At 46.1% G+C, this 18,993-nt stretch overlaps 1 protein-coding gene across 1 annotated transcript in view; it reads right to left on the reverse strand.

Moving 5' to 3' along the window:
- Positions 1-521: 521 nt before the first annotated feature.
- LOC142563985 (neprilysin-2-like) overlaps positions 522-18,993 on the reverse strand; it is a 140,280-nt gene continuing 121,808 nt past the window's right edge. Inside the window, exons 23-24 of the transcript XR_012824459.1 lie at positions 3,597-4,478; positions 522-1,157 (exon numbers count right to left, since the gene is read on the reverse strand). The gene's annotated coding sequence lies outside the window, so the exon portion shown is untranslated. The remainder of the gene's footprint in view (positions 1,158-3,596; positions 4,479-18,993) is intronic.

Consider the following 18,993-nt stretch of genomic DNA (forward strand, 5'->3'; position numbering starts at 1 on the left):
TTGGCTTCTTGCTTGCAAAGCGTTCTTAACTCTATCCGTGTGGTCTGTGCTCGGATACGTGGCCAGTAGCTTACGTCGGAAGTCATCCCACGAGCGGAGGGCAGCTTCATGGTTTTAGAACTACGTTCCCGCACAGTCTTGCAACGTAAAGCAAACACTGCGGAGCTTCCTGTCTTCGTCCAATCCATTGTAGTCCACGACACGCTCAAAACCTTCTAACCAGTCCTCGGCGTCTTCGAAAGTGTCGCCGTGGAAAGGCTCAGGCGTCAGCGGCTGATCGACGATGATGCGGGTTCAGGTTGTCTGGGTTGTCATGTTGGTATTGTCTGGTGCTGCTACTCCAGATGGCTCCGGCAAACGTGGAAACTCAGGTGACTCACCACGTAAGCGATGGCTCGTGAGCTGGTGGACAGGCGTGAGCTCCATGGGTCTGAATTGGCGTGACTCCGGGCTGCTTTCTCCAACTCGAATGAGGCTGGAAACCCCTCCACTAGAATCACTAGAATCAACAGTGAAAGGAGTTCAGATACAACTATTTATTGTGGGCAAAGTTGTGCCCGAGGACTAATTAAAAAGATGACTGCCGCTTTCCAAACACGAGATCAGGAGTGGCGTTCTTTTTCTCTTGAGCGACGCTTCACCTCCTCCTCTTCTTGTACTCCCTGATAACGGTCACATAAGATGCGAGTGGGTGCGGCGGATGCACGTGCCATTATTTATTCGTCTTTGTTCTTTCACCAATAGGCCATTGTGGTCTTGCAGGGTGCACGAACCTTTGCGCTTTGTTCAAATATGGTTTCTGCCATGTAACAATGTGTATTTGTGTAGCAACTACGAACGAATGAAGTAATCGCGAAAGATTTCTACCCTGTCCAATTTCAAGTTTGAAGCTGTATAGTGAGATTTCCAAGTGATGTAAAGTACTGAGCCTCGTCGATAAACAATGGTGTTCCCACGAAAACAGGAGCAATAGTCAGTACTTTATGATTCGCCAACGCAACGCTGTACTCCGTTTCAGTTGGACAGCCTCCATTTGGATTTACGGTGAGCACAGCCACGGAAAATGAGCGTAGACACCATCGCTGCAGCAAGGAGATTTACGGCACCAAGCAAGGCGTAGAGGTTGTCGTAGGATCCCAGGGTGTCCCGGAAGAAACCTAAAATGTGAGAGAAGCTAGTTAAGACGGGCACTGCTGATACAGCGTACAATATGACAATCCTTTGTCAACAATTTCCAAATACGCCATTCCTCATTTTCCAAATTATTTGCTTTGCTTTTTCTCCATTACACGACTGCGAAGCGCACGTGCCGCCTGTATCTTAGAAGTATGCTACTCCGTGTGCCCCAATGTAATTCGCTCGTAGCACACACCCTTACACCCACTTAATGATACAGACTGTGCTGGGTGAACGAGATTTATGTAAAGTGTTGCAAAAATATTTGCGTATCCCAAGAAGTGGTACTATACATTCTGACAGAATATAACACAAAGATTCCTTGTGCGTCAGGTGGGGTCATACTTTCTCGGACACTCAGCTGCTGCTGAAAAGCCTAGACAGCAGTTACAGACAGGGATTTGGGACTGCCTCGTGAGCTGTGACTCAAAAGTGGTGAAATGACTTCACGGACCTAACCACGGGCCATAAATATCGTATTCGCGAAAGTGCAATAGGAAATTATGTCACTTCATCTTTTATCGGGTGTGGCACCGCCACCCCTTTATTTTTTTCTGTCCACGGTATACTGTGTTTTCCGCACATAGAAGAGTCTTATGGCGTTTTTCATTGGTTGATCTGGAGCGGCCGCCGAAATCCTCGAGCGAGCGCTCGGGTTTCACAAATCCGAATCGCCCAGCGGAGCTCAAAATCTCTCCGCGGGGGATCACACAGAAAGTCTGCGTACACGTGACACAAACCGGTTCCGGAAACTATGCCCGGCTACCGCTCTGTACGTTTCTACGGCAAGCAAAGCCGCCATCTCCCGTGCGTAATTTGACCACGGCAGTCGCAGAGTCGGTGATTTCCATGTCGCGCCCGCAAGAATTGTGCAGGGCTAGCGCGCATAGAAGGCTTCGCACAGCACCTGCGTCACCTCGCAATCGCTGTCGTCAGAGATCTCATCGCTAAACGCAAGCTCTGCAGCAGCACCGAACGCCACCATTTTGTCAAGCAACACAATGTGCGTACCAATCGGGTAGCGATGTCGCTTGAAGACGGCAGTGACGCGAGCTATTTCCGCCCTAATCCGCGTCTCGGTGGCGGAGCAAGTGAACGCGATCCGATGCGGAGCGAGTTGATCCGAAACGACCAGCGGAAAGCGCGAACCCGCTCCAGATCGCCCAGTGAAATTCGGATTCGTTGCCACGGAGCAAGAAATCCTGCTTCGAATCGAGCAGTGAAAAACGCCATTAAACTCCTAATGAACCAACATGTTTTGAACGTGTGGGTTTCAATGAGATCTGTGATACGCTATGTCAAATACGTATACCTAGACGGGCGAGTCTACTCAAATCGCCTGCGAGCAGCGGACGCTACAGTAGATCCCCTTGTGCAAGTAGATGAGTACCTACGACGGCTCCGTAACTTCCTTCGAGGCATAAGTCGAGAGCCCAAGAACTTGCGCAGCGTCACTAAATTTGATAATATCTGACACTACTACCAAAATTAGCACTGTTCAAGGCTTGCTGTGGTTCGTTTAACCCAACTATACTTCCTTTCAATTTCATTGTTTGTGGGCCTGCCGCCTGCCTGCCCGCCAGGCCTGTCATGACGACGTCTAAATGAGTTTCTCACAGGGCAGTTGGCGTTGTGAGTACTTATAAATAAAGGTTATTTCTATGCTTCATCTGATGTATCAATACTAACATTATTATTGAAGAATGAATGCAGTAGCGCGTCAATCAAAGATTGTAAGAGGAAACGTCTTTTAAAAGAAGTATTTAAATAATGGGAGATATCTCTTCGACACTCGACCTGTTACTGCAGCGAAGGCTAGAAGGAACAGTTGGTATCACAGTTTATTATTTAGCTGTTCAAAATCAGTCGATTAAATCTGTAATTTCAGGTAAAGAGGCTAATATTTCTTTATTAGCCTCTTAATTATTAGCCTCTTATAGGCTATCTTCTATAGTAGAGAAGTGCTGATAAAGATGCATCTGTTAACGTGATCTTGAATCCATCATTCCTTTTAAACATGTTTGTCTAAAAATAATAATTAAGCTCCTGGTTTCTGAATTTCACGCAAAAGGGGCTGCCAAATTTGTGCGCAACGTAATCACAGGCACACCGCTCCGCCTTCTGTCACCTTCCTTTGTTATTGTGCAATTCCTATTGTCGGTTATCTAAGCATTGGAAGCATAGGTAAACAAAAAGGTCAATGTTAAAATCTGAAGTACCCAAAGGAAAAGAAATGGCAAGGCGCCATATACGTGGTGGGTCATCTACTGTAAGTCACGTCCTTCGCAATATGCAGTACAATATCAAAAGAGGCAGCACCTGGAAACTATAGGGTGGGACTTGTTTTTGGAGCGCGCAGTTAAAATGATAAAGCAATGAGCTCATTACAAAGAAAGCTGAAGAGAGTTGCGTTTACTTACCCACAATCGTTGGGCCGCTTATTGATATCGGTACGAGGAAGGCGCCGGTAAAGCCAGCCATGACCGCCAAACGATGTATACCCAAGTATTCGGATATCAGTACGGTCCTCATGCATGACACAAAACCTTGACAGACACCAAGGATCATGTTTAGGCCAACAAACCACTCGAAGGATTGCATCATCGATGGTACTAAGAAAGTCAGAAACGACGTGGCGAGGGCAGCTACGGTAAACGGTGCACGGCTGAACGCTATTCGGTCCGCTGCAAATGGCACCACTGTCTGGCCCACAATATAACCTAAAGCCCTGACAGTCAAAACAAACTTTGCCTCCTCAAGCGGTGCGCCTTTTGCTTGTCCGTAGTCCACAGCCGTTGTACTGTGCAGCGAAGTGGACCAGTCAAAAAGCACCAAGAAAGCTACCAGGATGTAAAAATCTAGCGTATGGAACAGCGATGACACATTCTTCTTGGACAAGCCAACGCACAGTCTAGTGTCTTGCAGTGGAGACGCGGGCGCTTCTGCGAAACTTTGGGGCGGCACGATTATTGTGCTGCACTCAGGCGTCTGAGGCGGCTTCGTCGTGTTTGCTGCAGCGTCGTTGTTACTTGCAGCGCAACGCACCTTGCACCAACTGTTAAAAGGACGAGGACGCCTGAGAAGGAGTAAAAGTGGTGCACATTGAATAATGAACGCTCCGCTGAGGAGAAGAGCTCCGTGCAGGCCGTAATAACCGCCGAGGAGGGACGTGATGGATGGAGCAGTGAGTCCGGCTGCGCTCCACGCCACGTACTTGACAGCTGTAGCGCTTGCCCGGTACTTGTCAAAATAGACAAGTGTGTACATCGAGAAGCATGTGATTGTGGCGCCGAACCCCATACCTGAAATCGAAAGAAAATAGGATCGCATTACTCAGATATCTTGTTAAAAAAACTGCTTGTTGGCTTAGTCGGTATTTACTCTTTGATGTCACTTGACCGCGGCTTATGTTTGATGGTATATGACTGCACAGTAACAACCTACACAGTTGTTGCTCCGTTATTTTAAGTGTAGAGTAAGTAACTTTTTAAATGCGTAAGCCTTTCTATGCCTAACCTACGAGGAGACCCATTCATCCATCCGTATGTCACGTAATCGCTATAAAGATAGTAATGGATAAAGGAAAACAAATTCTGAAGGAAGAAAATATTGGCGGGGGTGAGCTTCGAACTTACGACACCACGTTCAAAGGCCGAGTGTATTGCCTACGGGGAGCAGCACCAACGCTCGCAGAATGTGAACATATCTATAGTGTATGAATATGTTGTGCCAGTGGTACAGAACAAATGTCAAAGAACATTTTCTATGAAGATGTTGCTGATAGACTTGGTGATGACGGAATAAAAAAAAAACACCTCTAGGAGCACACGCAGAGCCTAGTTGGAGCATTGTAGACATAATGAAAAACTGGTTTTGCGAAAATTTCGTGCAAACACGCCACATCCCCAATACGTTTCGTTTGTCGCGGAATGCGCCTGTTAGGTCCTTCCTTCACTGTCCCAAATGCCACCAACCTTTGAGCACCCATGCGTTTCATATCGCGCAACACAGACAGATCAGCAGTCAATGAGTTGATAAAGATGATAAGGAGTGATGAGGAGTTAAATGGGTTTCATCACGGGTGATAATGGTTCAACGCGGATGGATAAGGTGCTAAAGAGCAATAAAGCCTCATAATGGCCGAAGCAATTCTGGTAAGATTAATGAGCACCATAACGGTCGCATCAATTTTGATTAGGCTAATTAAGACCAATAAAAGATGGTAGGGCTCGGATAAAGTTCGATAATTTTGATAAGGGCCATCCAATCCGGTAAGGTAGATACGTTTGGATAAGGGTTGGTAGGCTCGGATAGAGTTTGATAAGGTTGATAATTAACAGCCATTAAGAATTAAAAATGTCGGATCTTCTCCAACAAGGTTGATAATGGCCGATAAGGATTGATAAGTGTTTATGCTGACCGGACCATTGATTATGCATTGATAATTACACCTAGCTGTGAGGACGAAAGTGGCCCAATGCTTCCGCATACTTTGACAACATTCAGAGGAGCTCATGCATTCGATTTTTGACTTAAACACCACTCACTAACAAAATGGCTGCTCATGAAGTCTGATTATAGTCTAGTAATTATACAAATATATCGAACTGTTTGTTGAAATGTGGATTCAGAAAAAGATGACAAGATAAGATTATTTCAATCGCATGCAACGAAGCACGTCCTGAAGCACAAAGGACAGCTGTGCAAAGGTTTTGTCCTATGTAAAAGCTCCTAGAAACTAGTGCAGGCGGACGCTGTTCACATACTAAAGAGGATGTTTTTTAACTATAAAACGAACAGACTGTAGAAGATCAGCGATCGTCTGCTAAAACATCCAACCAAACCACAACTGCGGCAACGTATTTATTTCGTGTACGTATATCTTGTCGTGGATCGAAACGAATGGCAACATGCTTCTGAACTCAGCAGTCTGGATAATCAGCGCTCGCCTTCCCACGATGTAGTTTACATTACGCGTAGGCCTAGCACGTCTATCGAGTTTGTAGCTTGCGAGTGGACGAGCCCAGCTAAGAAGCTCCGTCGGCGGAAATGAATTCTTAGTACCGTATGACACTGCAGTGACATAAAATTGGAGGACGCTTAAGCTTCGCCTTCAAGAGTGGAACGCGACAGCGTTCCCCTCGACCCGCCAAGGGGTGTAAGACAATGCGCTACGGCGCAGCGATCACTTACGAGGCGCCCCGCATCGGAATTTGCACCCACCAATCACGCGGTGAGCGTCGAGCAACGCAGCGTTCGGCGCGGCCACGAAACGTGCGGCTGAGCAAGCGGAACGAACCAAAGAACTCGGTGTCTCGGAACGTCGCGATCGGCACGGACAACCGGGTGGCGACGTGCCTCGCACCGGTCCCCGCACAGCCCCAATGCACGCGTGGCGCGCCACCTGTCTGGGAAGCTCCGTACATTGCGAGGAGGGGGTCTTCTATGTTTGCCGCAAGATGGCCCTGCGTGTCCGGAAAGCGCAGAAGAAATGTAGCGGAAACGTACTTCGCTACGCGTTTAACTGCGATTTCTGTAATTTGCATGCTCATAATTACCTATATACACAGCACTATGACTTTGTACGGCACGTTTAAAGTCAACACCGCATTCACTAGAGGCGTTTTTGTCCCACATTGAACAATCAACCCAATGGCTGAGTGGTAGTGTCTCCGCCTCACACTCCGGAGACCCTGGTTCGATTCTCACAGAGCCCATCTTGCAAGTTACTTTTATTTATGAATCGCCTTCCGGAATTTTTCGCTCACGGCCAACGCACGGCCAACACTGACGACACCGGCTGTTCTGCGACACGAGCTCCTTAACGCTGTCGCGTTAAAATATGGGACTTCTGACTTCGTGTGTTGTGTGATCTGGTGAATTAACCATGTGGAACTTCGGCTGGTGAACCACGGCGTCTTTCGTGCTGTCTCAGGCGACTCAATATCGATGGGCGAGCTCTGCGTTGTTTCCAGCGGCAAAGATAACTTTCGAAAGCGGAAGGCAAGGCAAACAATCGGAAGTACGTCAGCCATAGCGTCGGTTTCAGCTCCCAGTGCGCTCTTCTATTCGGCATGTTAATCCACTTCAGTACAACTCCACAGTACTCCTTCACTCACTCTTTTTCAAGTGCATTCGCCTAATGGGCTAGTTGGGTATGTATCGCTGGTGCAGCACTCAAGAACGCTGACGCACTGAAGGAAGCATGACATAGGGCAGTCATGTTTGAGTCGGTGTCTTTATACTTGAGCACCATAAAAAAAATTATCTGTTTTCAATATGTGTACCGTGTGCAATGCCTGGTACCAGGATTGCTTCGATGCCTACTTGAGAAGCAGCATACACTCCGTTAAGAAAACTTACTGGCTTTTGATCTTTGGTTAGGGAAACAGCAGGTGGAGTGAGTGCATTGCGGGGAGGCGACAAAGTGGCATCAGTGCTTTGTGCCGTCGGTATAGTTAAACTGCCCATATTTCTTCAGCTTCCACTAAAACGTTTCTCGCTGCGATGATAGATACTGCAGTCAGGAAAAAGATTAACTCTAAACCAATTTCCTCATGTGTCTTCACAGAATGTGTTTGATTATTGAGTTAACATTTCCTCCGCAACATTAAGCCGATTGGCCCTGCAATAAGATCTTTTTACTAGCACTGCGAAAAGTGCTGCCTTGCCTACAAGCCACAACAAAACTGCTGTGTTTGTAACCTATTTCCTCGTAGGCACCCCTATGAAGACTGTTCGGGCCCTTCTCTCGACTTTTCCGCACATGTCACATGCAATTGTTTCTAAGGCTCGACCCATTCTTGGGTTTGCTTCCCGTGTCTCCTTTGCCTGTGCACAACCTGCAGTTTCTGGATGACTCTACAATTCTATGATACTGCCACAGCTTGAGTACTGCTCATAGTATAGCCTCCTTACCAAGGTCGCCTCGCTGACAAATTTGAGCTTGTTGAGAATTGGACAACAAGCACGCTCTACTCCCGTCTTTTTGGCTGTCGCAACTCTATGCCAGTCTACAAGGATCGCCGCAATGCCGTCAGGTGGCACACCTTGCAACACCAATGCAGCATTGCACTAGTTTGTCTGTTCTGCAGGATGCATGACGGCTCTCTGGACGGCGCCCATGTTTCTTTTTCAGTACGTCTGAACAAACGGTCTCGACTGCCTGTGCCCCATCACGCCCGTACAGTGTGACACCGCAACTCCATGTTCATATCTGGCATACAGAGATTTCTGTCCACCCCCCTGACCATTCGGACTCTCCTTCCTTGCGACCGGACCAAGTTGGCACACCTCCGTATTGTGCACCGGTCAGTTGCGCCCGAATGTGCCGTGTTCTGCGATTGAGAAAATGTGGGTATGTGTGTGCGCGCCTGGAGGGGGGGGGGGTGCCTTCTGCACCTTGCAAATTTCTACTCTAGATGGCTGGCTCACAGACGCTCTAGCGTACAGGCACCAGCCTTTCTTTTTAATCTTGCAAGCTGTCTAGAGTGCCCTGCCTTTCTGCGTCGATTATGGTTGACTTAACAAGATCCCGACGAAGGACGTTATACGTCCTTCGGATACCCTACGCATTGGACCGGCTCTGCAGCGCTAAATACTTCTCGTCGATGGGCCTCAAGTCTGGCTACTGGCATATAGAAGCCAGAGTCAGAATCAAAGTCAGATATTTCAATTTTCTTGAATTCTTTCTTCAAGAAAGGTACAAAAGCTAAAGGTATTGCATTACCTGAGAGACGATGAGACGGGAGAGATCGACGAGAGAAATTGCGAAAAGACCGCCTTTATCAGGCCAGACGGCCTCTACGAGTTCAACTTAATGCCAGTTGGGTTTTGCTCGGCATCTGCAACGTTCAGGCGCGTGATGGACACGGTTTTAGCAGGATTGTAGTAGCAGACCTGTCTTGTTTACTTAGATGACGTCATCGTCTCCGCTGGAAATTTGGACGATCACCTCAGGCGGCTTGCGACAGTACTGGAGGCCATCAAGTCATCAGGGCTCACTCTGAAGCTGCAAAAGTGCCGCTTCGCTTACGACGAGCTTCTGTTCCTGGGCCATGTCATCAGCAGATCTGGAGTTCGCCCCAACTCGCAGTGGATGGCTGTCATCACAAAATTCCAGCAGCCCGTCGACAACAAGGCAGTGCGTAGATTCCTTGGCATGCGCGCCTACTACAGGCGTTTTGTCAAGGAATTTTGACCCATCGCTGAGTCGCTGACACATCTAACCAAATGTGATGTGAGTTCAAGTGGGAATAGCCGCCGGCCAACACATTTCAAGAACTCAAAAGACGCATGCAGTCGCCGCCGGCACTCGCGCACTTCGAAGAGGACGCCGACACCGAAATCCACACTGACGCCAGTATCCTAGTCCTCGGTGCCGTCCTAGTCCAGAGGAAAGACGGACTTGAAGGGGTGATAGCTTACGCTAGCCGGTCGCTGTCAAAAGCGGAAGGCAATTGTTGTACGGGAGAAAAAGTCTATGGTTCAAACACTGGTGCAAGCAAAATTAAAAAGTGAAAGTGAACGTTGGTTGTCAAAAATACCTGAGAAAGAGAAGGCCGCACCTAGAATATTTTGGAACCACATAAAACTATTAGGCAGGAAGTACAACAATGCAACAACATATCCTAGACGAACATGAAAATAGACTGGAAGGAAATGCGGCAATAAATTACATCCGAAAAATAACAGCCGAATCTTTCCAAGCCAATGACGAGGTTGCATTTGAAGGAAAAAACAGCATGAAAAAGACCCAAGTGAAAAAGGCGCCGGTGCTGACAAATTTCAACTGGAAGAAAGCGGATGAGAAAATTCCAAAGCGCACAGCCACGGGGCTAGACGAGGTTCCCATTAGGCTGATTAATCAACTAGGACCAAAAAGTAAGGAAGCACTGGTGAAAGCAGTGGAAGAAACTTTGAAAGATAGACGAATACCAGACAGTTGGCGACAAAGTAGAATGAATTTAATTTATAAAGGTAAGGGGGAGAAAGATACGGTAAATATACAGGCTAGCAATGCAGACAATCTAATTAAAGTTTCAAGCATGGACAGAGAATAATGGCATTTAGGGAGAACTTCAAAAAGGCTTCAGGATAGGTAGGTGTTTAGATGATAACTTATCTGTTCTTACTGAGTCTATTGAAATGTCAAAAGTAGAAAGCAGACCGTTATATGTGGCCTTTTTAGACATTACAGGAGCCTACGACAACGTATACCGCAACATTTTGTGAAATATTCTGGAAGGGGAAGGCTTAGGCGACGATTGTCTACAGCTTTTGAGAGAGATTTACCTAGAAAATACCGTTTGCGTTGAATGGGAAGGGATGAGGAGCGAGGAGAAAGTTGATATCAACAAGGGACTGAGGCAGTGGTGCCCTTTATCCCCGCTGCTGTTTATGATGTACATGGTGGGGATGGAGAGGGCGCTAGAAGGAAGTACTATCGGGTTTAATTTCTCATACAAACAGGCGGGTGTAGAAATAGAGCAGCAGCTCGCAGGTTTATTTTATGCGGACGACAACGTGTTGCTAGCTAACAAGCAAAGTGATTAGCAACGTCTGGCTAATATCTGTGGGCAGGAAGGCAACAATTTAGGTTTGAAATTTAGTGTTGGAAAATCAGGTGCAATGGTATTCAATGAAAACAGTGAACAAACAGTGGAGATGCAGGGCCAGGAAATACCTCGGGTAGCAGAATATAAATACCTTGGTATATGATTAAACGAAGGCAATAGATATATGGAAACACAGGAAAAAACAATAACAGTAAAGAGAAAGAGAAATTCAGCCATGATGAAGCACAGAGTGCTATGGGGATACAATAGGTACGAGGTCCTCCGAGGTATGGGGAATGGTGTAATGGTTCCAGGACTAACTTTTCGAAATGCGGCTGTTTGCTTTAAATCAGGGATACAATCAGGATTCGATATGAACCAAAGGTCAGTGAGTCGCCTCGCATTGGACGCTCACGGGAAAACTACAAATGAAGCTGTGCAGGGTGATATGGACTGCACTAGTTTTTAAGTGAGGTAAGCTCGCAGTAAAATTAAGTATGAAGAACGGCTGAGGAATATGGAAGAAAGTAAATGGGCTAGGAGAATGTGCAGGTATTTGTACAGAAAGAACATTGATTCACAGTGGAGGAAAAGAACTAGGAAGCTTACCAGCAAGTGTACGGCCTGTAGGGTGGACAACACAGCAGCAAAGAAGGTCAAGTGGAAAGTCAGAGAGGCTGAAATAATCTCATGGGTGGCGGCAATGGAAAAGAAACCTGCCATGAGTAACTACTTAAGAATAAAAAGCGAAATCAGGAAAGAAACAATTTATGATAACCCAAAGGGAAGCTCATTACTTTTCGAAGAGAGATCGGGATGCCTTAGAAAACGCGCCTATAAAACTAGATATAAGAAGGAAGAGGAAACATGCGCTTGCTGCGGTAAAGCTAGGGAAACTATGGAGCATGTTGTATTAGAATGTGAAGACGTCTACCCAGTGGTCGATTTAGGCACCACTAGCCTCCTTGAAGACCTAGAGTTCAGCGGGAGCAGTGGAAAAATAAAAATGTCTGCATTAGGGATTAGTAAAAGGCGATTGGAGGATTGGTGGAAGAAAAGTAGGGAAACGACAAAAAACGGAGACGTACAAAAGCACAGTTCGCAATAGGGGTCAGAAAATTTGGTTGTGGGATTTCATGGTGTTTTCTTTTTCTTTTTTTATTGCTTAAATTAGGTAGGGCGTTAGGCAGTAAATAGCAAAATCTTGGTGGCGCAACCCACCACCCCATTCCAAAGGGGGCGCTCATAACATCCGTTCATCCATACAGCCCATATTTCCTAGTCCTTTCCAGCGTTGCAGAAAACGCTGCGCAGACGCTGCGCGAGAAAATACCACCTTCGGAATAGGCCTACATTGCAACGGAAGAAATTGGGACATTTCTTTTAGCCAGTGTAGAAAAAATAAACAATTCAAAATTTTATTGGCGTGATATTGTCCTGGTAGTCGTTTTGCTGTTGTCGCCACACATGTTCGCGGCGCACACAGAGCCACACGCCTTACAAATACAAGTTGGTGGATTTGTCAACTCCTGAGAGCACCCCAGATGGTGTTGTTTAGACAACACTCTTGAATAATGTTTTACATATCAGCTATTCCTACAGTGCGCGCAATCTGCCTAACTGTTTTCAGTATGCCAGATGCTATTCTTAAAAACATTTAAGTTGTCATGTATTTCAAAAATTTGGAGGACGCCTAAGCTTCACCTTCAAGAGTGGAACGCGATAGCATTTAAGGAACGTTGCATGCTTTTCATGCCACCCGGCAATTGCAGCTTATGTAACCTTAATGCTTACCTGGAAACGCTGGCAGCGAACACTGTGTGTGAAGGCGAGTTTTCTGGTAGGAATGCGGCCTCTAGCGTGGGCAACGGATGGATGGATGGATGGATGGATGGATGGATGGATGGATGGATGGATGGATGGATGGATGGATGAATGGATGTTATGAGCGTCCCCTTTGGAACGGAGCGGTTGGTTGCGCGACCAAGCTCGTGCTATTTACTGCCTAAGGTCCTACCTAAGTTAAACAATAAAAAAGAAAAAAAAACACTGCGAAATCCCACAACCAAATATTCTGATTCCCTATTGCGAACTGTGCTTTTGTACGTCTCTGTTTTTTGTCGTTTCCCCACTTTTCTTCCACCAATCCTCCGATGGCCTTTTACTAATCCCTAATGCAGACATTTTTATTTTTCCACTGCTCCCGCTGAACCCAAGGGCTTCAAGCAGGCCAGTGGTGCCTAAATCGACCGCTGGATAAACGTCTTCATTTTCTAATACAGCATGCTCCATGGTTTCGTTAGCTTTACCGCAGCAAGCACATGCTTCCTCTTCATTCTTATATATCGCTTTATAGGTGCGTGTTCTAAGGCATCCAGAAAGTAATGAGAAACTATGGAGCATGCTGTATTAGAATATGAAGACGTCTATCCAGCGGTCGATTTATGCACCACTGGCCTGCTTGAAGCCCTTGGGTTCAGCGGGAGCAGTGGTAAAGCATACATGTCCGCAATAGGCATTAGTAAGAGGCGATTGGAGGTTTGGTGGAAGAAAAGTAGGTAAACGACAAAAGACGGAGACGTACAAAAGCACAGTTCTCAATAGGGGATAAGAAAATGTGGGCGTGGTAGGTAATAGTGCTTTTTTCTTCTTTTTTCATTGTTTAACCTATGTAGGACATTAGGCAATATAATAGCAGAGCTTGATGGCGCAACCCACCGCCCCGTTCCAAAGGGGACGCTCATAACATTCATCCATCCATCCACCCATCCATCCATCCATCCATCCGTTGCCCACGCTAGAGGCCGCATTCCTACCAGAAAACTCGCCTTCACGCACAGTGTTCGCTGCCAGCGTTTCCAGGTAAACATTAAGGTTACATAAGCTGCAATTGCCGGGTGGCATGAAAAGCATGCAACGTTCCTTAAATGCTATCGCGTTCCACTCTTGAAGGTGAAGCTTCGGCGTCCTCCAAATTTTTGAAATACACGACAACTTACATGTTCTTAAGAATAGCATCTGGCATACTGAAAACAGTTATGCAGATTGCGCGCACTGTAGGAATAGCTGATATGCAAAACATTTTTCAAGATTGTTGTCTAAACAGCACCATCTGCGGTGCTCTAAGGAATTAACAAATTTACCAACTTGTATTTGTAAGGCGCGTGGCTGTGTGTGCGCCGCGAACATGTGTGGCGACAACAGCAAAACGACTACCAGGACTATATCACGCCAATGAAATTTTGAATTGTTTATTTTTTCTACACCGGCTGAAAGAAATGTCCCAATTTGTTCCGTCGCAATGTAGGCCTATTCCGAAGGTGGTATTTTCTCGCGCAGCGTCTGCGCAGCATTTTCTGCAACGCCTGAAAGGACTGGGAAATATGGGCTGGATGGATGAATGGATATTATGAGCGCCCCCTTTGGAAAGGGGTGGTGGGTTGCGCTACCAAGCTCTTGCTACTTACTGCCTAAGGTCCTACCTAATTTAAACAATAAAAAAAGAAAAAGAAAACACTGTGAAATCCCACAAGCACATTTTCTGATTCCCTATTGCGATTCCCTATTGCGTCTCTGTTTTTTGTCCTTTCCCTACTTTTCTTCCACCAGTCCTCCGATCGCCTTTTACTAATCCCTAATGCAGACATTTTTATTTTTCCACTGCTCCCGCTGAACCCTAGGGCTTCAAGGAGGCTAGTGGTGCCTAAGTCGACCACTGGGTAGACGTCTTCACATTCTAATACAACATGCTCCATAGTTTCCCTAGCTTTACCGCAGCAAGCGCATGCTTCCTCTTCCTTCTCATCGCCCGATCTCGATCCTCCCTGTTTTTTCAAAAGGTCACGAAAAAATTATCCTAAGTCAGTTGTCTTCGTTCTGTGAAAAGTACAAGATAATTTCAAATGCTCAATACGGTTTCCGTAAAAACAGGTCGACTGAATTAGCTCTTCTCGATAAAAAGGAATTTATATTGCAGAACTTCGAACATAAGCCATTAACAATAGGCATATTTGTTGACTTTACACAGACGTTTGATCATATTATTCACAACATTTTATTCTACAAACTAGAGAAATATGGGATTAGAGGCACTCCACTTCAATTATTAAAATTTTATATTAATAACAGACGCCAGTTTGTTTCTGTAGGCCACAATACATCGGTAACCAAAGAAATACTTTGTGGCGTCCCACAGGGTAGCATTTTGGGCCCGTTTCTGTTTGACTTGTATGCTAACGATATTACTTCCATCTACGAAAAGGCGAAATTTATAATTTACGCAGATGACACAAGTGTTTTCATCTCGTCCGGTTCTTGTACCAATTTAATTAGTATGGCAAATGACTTCTTGTGCAGCCTATCCTATTGTTCCACTGAGAACTACCTAAAAGTAAATACGGCGAAAACAAAGGCCGTAATTTTTCATACCAAAGGCATGAGTTTTCTTCCTCCAGATCTAACATATGCGTATAGATCCACAAATATAGAACTCACTCTTTCTGCAAAGGTGTTAGGGGTGCACTTCATTAGTACCACGCAATGGGACCACCATGTAAGCTTTGTACTCCAAAAACTTAGCCGCATAACAGGTGTTTTAAATCGCTACAGATATACTTTACCCGTCTCTGTAAAATATTAATTTATAATGCCTTATTCGTGTCTCACATACATTATGGGCATCTTGTATGGGGCACTACAACTGAATGTAACTTGAGTAAATTATTTCGTATGCAGAAGAAAATAATACGTGTCATCGCTAATGTACCGTTTGCCGCCCATACTGAAAACCTGTTCAAGAAATACAACGTTGCGACAGCCCATAACATCTATACCTGCAGACTATTACGCGAGTATTACTTTAATACCAAACGTAACAATACTTTACTTGTAGAACTTGCAAATCTATCCGTCAATTCATACCGTTATTCAACTCGTACACCTGAAGTCTGGAAGGTTCCGCGCTCTAGAACTAACTACGGTTGTCAAATGTTGTGTAACAACCTTCCAAGATTACTGAATTTATACGACAGAGCAGGCTTCAATTTACAGGATTTATCACTGTCAGAATTTAAAACTCTATTGCTTTCACTTGAGAGCACGTTTGTTAATGATTAATAATGTGTGTTATGTTCCTCTTTTTTCTATGTTACCAAGTGTATATCATTTATTTATTTCAATGCCGCAGTGTATTTTGCATTGTTATTGTGGAAATATTTCACTGTTCTTTCATATATTGTATAACTGCAATGTTTTATGGCCACTAGATAAATGTAATTTATATGGCGCTTGATGTGTTACCCCATGCAGCCATATTGTACCTAAGGGGGTGAGGTTACCTCAAGCCGCGTCTGTGCGGCTTTTTCCCCTCATCCACCTCCATTTACCACTCCTCTGTACATGTCTGTGTGTAAATGGAAATCAATAAATCAAATCAAATCAAATCAAATCGAATCTTATATCTCGCTTTATAGGTGCGTCTTCTAAGGCATCCCGATCTCTCTTCGAAAAGTAATGAGCTTCCCTTTGAGTTATCATAAATTGTTTCTTTCCTGATTTCGTTTATTCCTCTCAAGTAGTTACTCACAGCATGTTTCTTTTCCATTGCCGGCATCTCTATGAGATTATTTCAGCCTCTCTGACTCTCCGCTTGACCTTCTTTGTTGCTGTGTTGCCCACCCTATAGGGCGCATACTTGCTGGTAAGCGGATTTGCGGAGGCGAGTGCCATCTGGATGGTGTTGCAAGGAATCGGGTGCGCCGCTCTATGAATGGTAGGAATGCAGAAAAATGGGTTTTGCTTTGAGTTTCCGCGTAACGGACTCAGGTTCTCTCGTATATGCAAATTTCAATACGAGGCTTTCATGCCTGTAGGTTGTGTGTAAGTCGTGCGGAACAATTTCGCTAAAGCATTTTACTTTGAGAGATTTCAATTAGTTCAGCAACGTCCTTGCGCTACATGGAGGGCCTGTGTTGCTGAGTATGGGTGGTTCGGAAGGATTCTTCGCTCGCAAGACGGTGAACGCTCTACGCTGGACGCCAAGTTTCGTGCGACACGAGGCCCTCAACGCAATCGCATTAATAAAGTTATGCAGCGATGTTGCAAATGGCTGCTTTCCAGTGGATCGATGTCCGACGACCGTACACCATGGACCGATCCGGAAGACAGTTCAATACAGGGCCGACCTGCTGCGGAGGTAAACCAGGCCTGAAGGGCTCCGCCAACGTGCAACAGTAAGTTTATTATCTTGGGTCCAAATACACCCCGTATCTGATAGTAAGCTGATAAGACCAGAAGCTACAATTTGACCCGCGTCGACCGTGTATACATTCGCAGCGCCCTCTTTTTGTTGGCGTTCCAAGCGCTTGCGTATCTCCTTTCCTTCCGTTCTTCCGTCCAATGTCGAATGTCAAATACCGTCCAAATGTCACGCGTGTCTAGTTTCCTCCGGCTCCTCGGAGCGGCGGTCCCTTCGTCCACGCGAATGCTTATAAAAATCGTGGTAAATGTGCCCGTATACTCATGTTCAAAATTCTGTGTCACCGCTGTGTCGTATGCTAAAACGCATTCGCTGGCCATCCACGTTCACAGAGTGGAATGGCTCGGGATTTTCGACCTTTGCTTGGTGTTGAAAAAGACAGCCATTGGTGATATTTGTATCTGTGTGGCCGTTTGGGCTGCGAAAGCTTCATACGGCTCATTGAGCGAAAAAGCCGCCGTCCGGCATTTATAGGAGCCTAAATTCCTACGGCACGAGCGCGCCTCGGGACGGAGCACAACGGGCGAAAACTGAAGCACCTCAAACTTTTCAAACTAGCGACACGCTTTGAAGAATTCCTCCTCCTCCTCGCGCGCCCTGACCGAAGCCAGGGCGCGCGACTGTCAAATTGCCGACTGTCAAAGCGCACACGCTGGCGCTCTTGCTGATCCGCGTTGTTTCGGTTTGCGAACGCCTTGAGAATAAGTTTTCCGGCAAGTGTGACGTCGCTTCACAGCATTTTCCATCACCACGGCATGCTGCGCCTTCGGATACCAAAAATAGTTTCAGCAAAGGCAGGAAGCTCTCCAGTAAGCATGACGGGTTAAGAAGAAAGACCTGGATTCATCGGATTGGGAAGAGCTTCAGACCAGCATCCTACACACGACTATGCACGACTATGCAATGCCTTTAAAAAAAATTCAATTCAACTTTCGAGTCTCTCACAGTATGTGTCGAGGCTTGCGTAAGTTGCTTCTGATCATAACGGAGTAGATATGACACAGCTCACTGAGCATGTTGCCATCTATCTGCATGTTTTAACAGAATTCCCTACGCGACGTGTACTTTGTTTGTATAAACACAACGGGGTCGTATTTTGTGCGATTAGTCGCTTAGATGGCCCACAGGCTTGAATTCGCGGGCATGGGAGGCTGCGTGAGAAAACGTCATTACAAAAGTTTTAAGATTCAGGAGGGGCGATTTCGCGAAATTTGATGCTCAAGCGTGCAAACTCATCTTAGCAAAGAAACTGCCTGCCTTTTGAGCCTACTTCCCAGCCTTGTTTATAGCGAATAGCTTTGTTTGCCTCTGTTCGTGTTGGTCATTGGCGGTGGCCCGTTGGATTTGCGATACGTAGGCACTGATGAAAAGCGTGCGTGCTCTCGCGAAACTGATGTACGGGGTGCGTTCGCATCATAGGTCTTTGAGACGTGCCTGTTAATTGTGCGAAGGTTAAGATGCGGCGAGGAAGCCTTCGCAAGGAGAACGTACCGTCGCCCGCTCGTTCACGGGCTGGTTTAGTCGTCGTTCGTTTAGCAGTTGGCTTGCTCGTTCGTTCAACTATTAGTTCCTACGGTCACTATGTCTCTGCGACGTACTTGCTGTAGGGCACTTGAGCTGGTGCATTTAATTACGTAATGAGACAGCGAATGCTGCCTAAATATCAGACTGCAGCATTGCGTTTCCCGCAATATCGGTCGCGTCATAGCACGGCAATGCTTCGCGCAGTCATCACTTCACTAAAGTCATATCTCGCAAATCTCATGTCGGAGTGAGCGCAACCGTCCTCAGTGCAACTCAGTTCGCGACAAGGACGTCACTTTGTGAAGGGACGAGCTAACGCACGATGGAGTGCAGTTCGTGATGGGTCATCATCATCATCATCATCATCATCATCATCATCATCATCATCATCAGCCTAGTTACGCCTACTGCAGGGCAAAAGCCTCTCCCATACGTCTCCAACTACCCCGGTCATGCACTAATTGTGGCCATGTTGTCCCT

The sequence above is a fragment of the Dermacentor variabilis genome, chromosome 11 (genome assembly GCF_050947875.1).
Source record: "Dermacentor variabilis isolate Ectoservices chromosome 11, ASM5094787v1, whole genome shotgun sequence".
NCBI lineage: Eukaryota > Metazoa > Arthropoda > Arachnida > Ixodida > Ixodidae > Dermacentor > Dermacentor variabilis.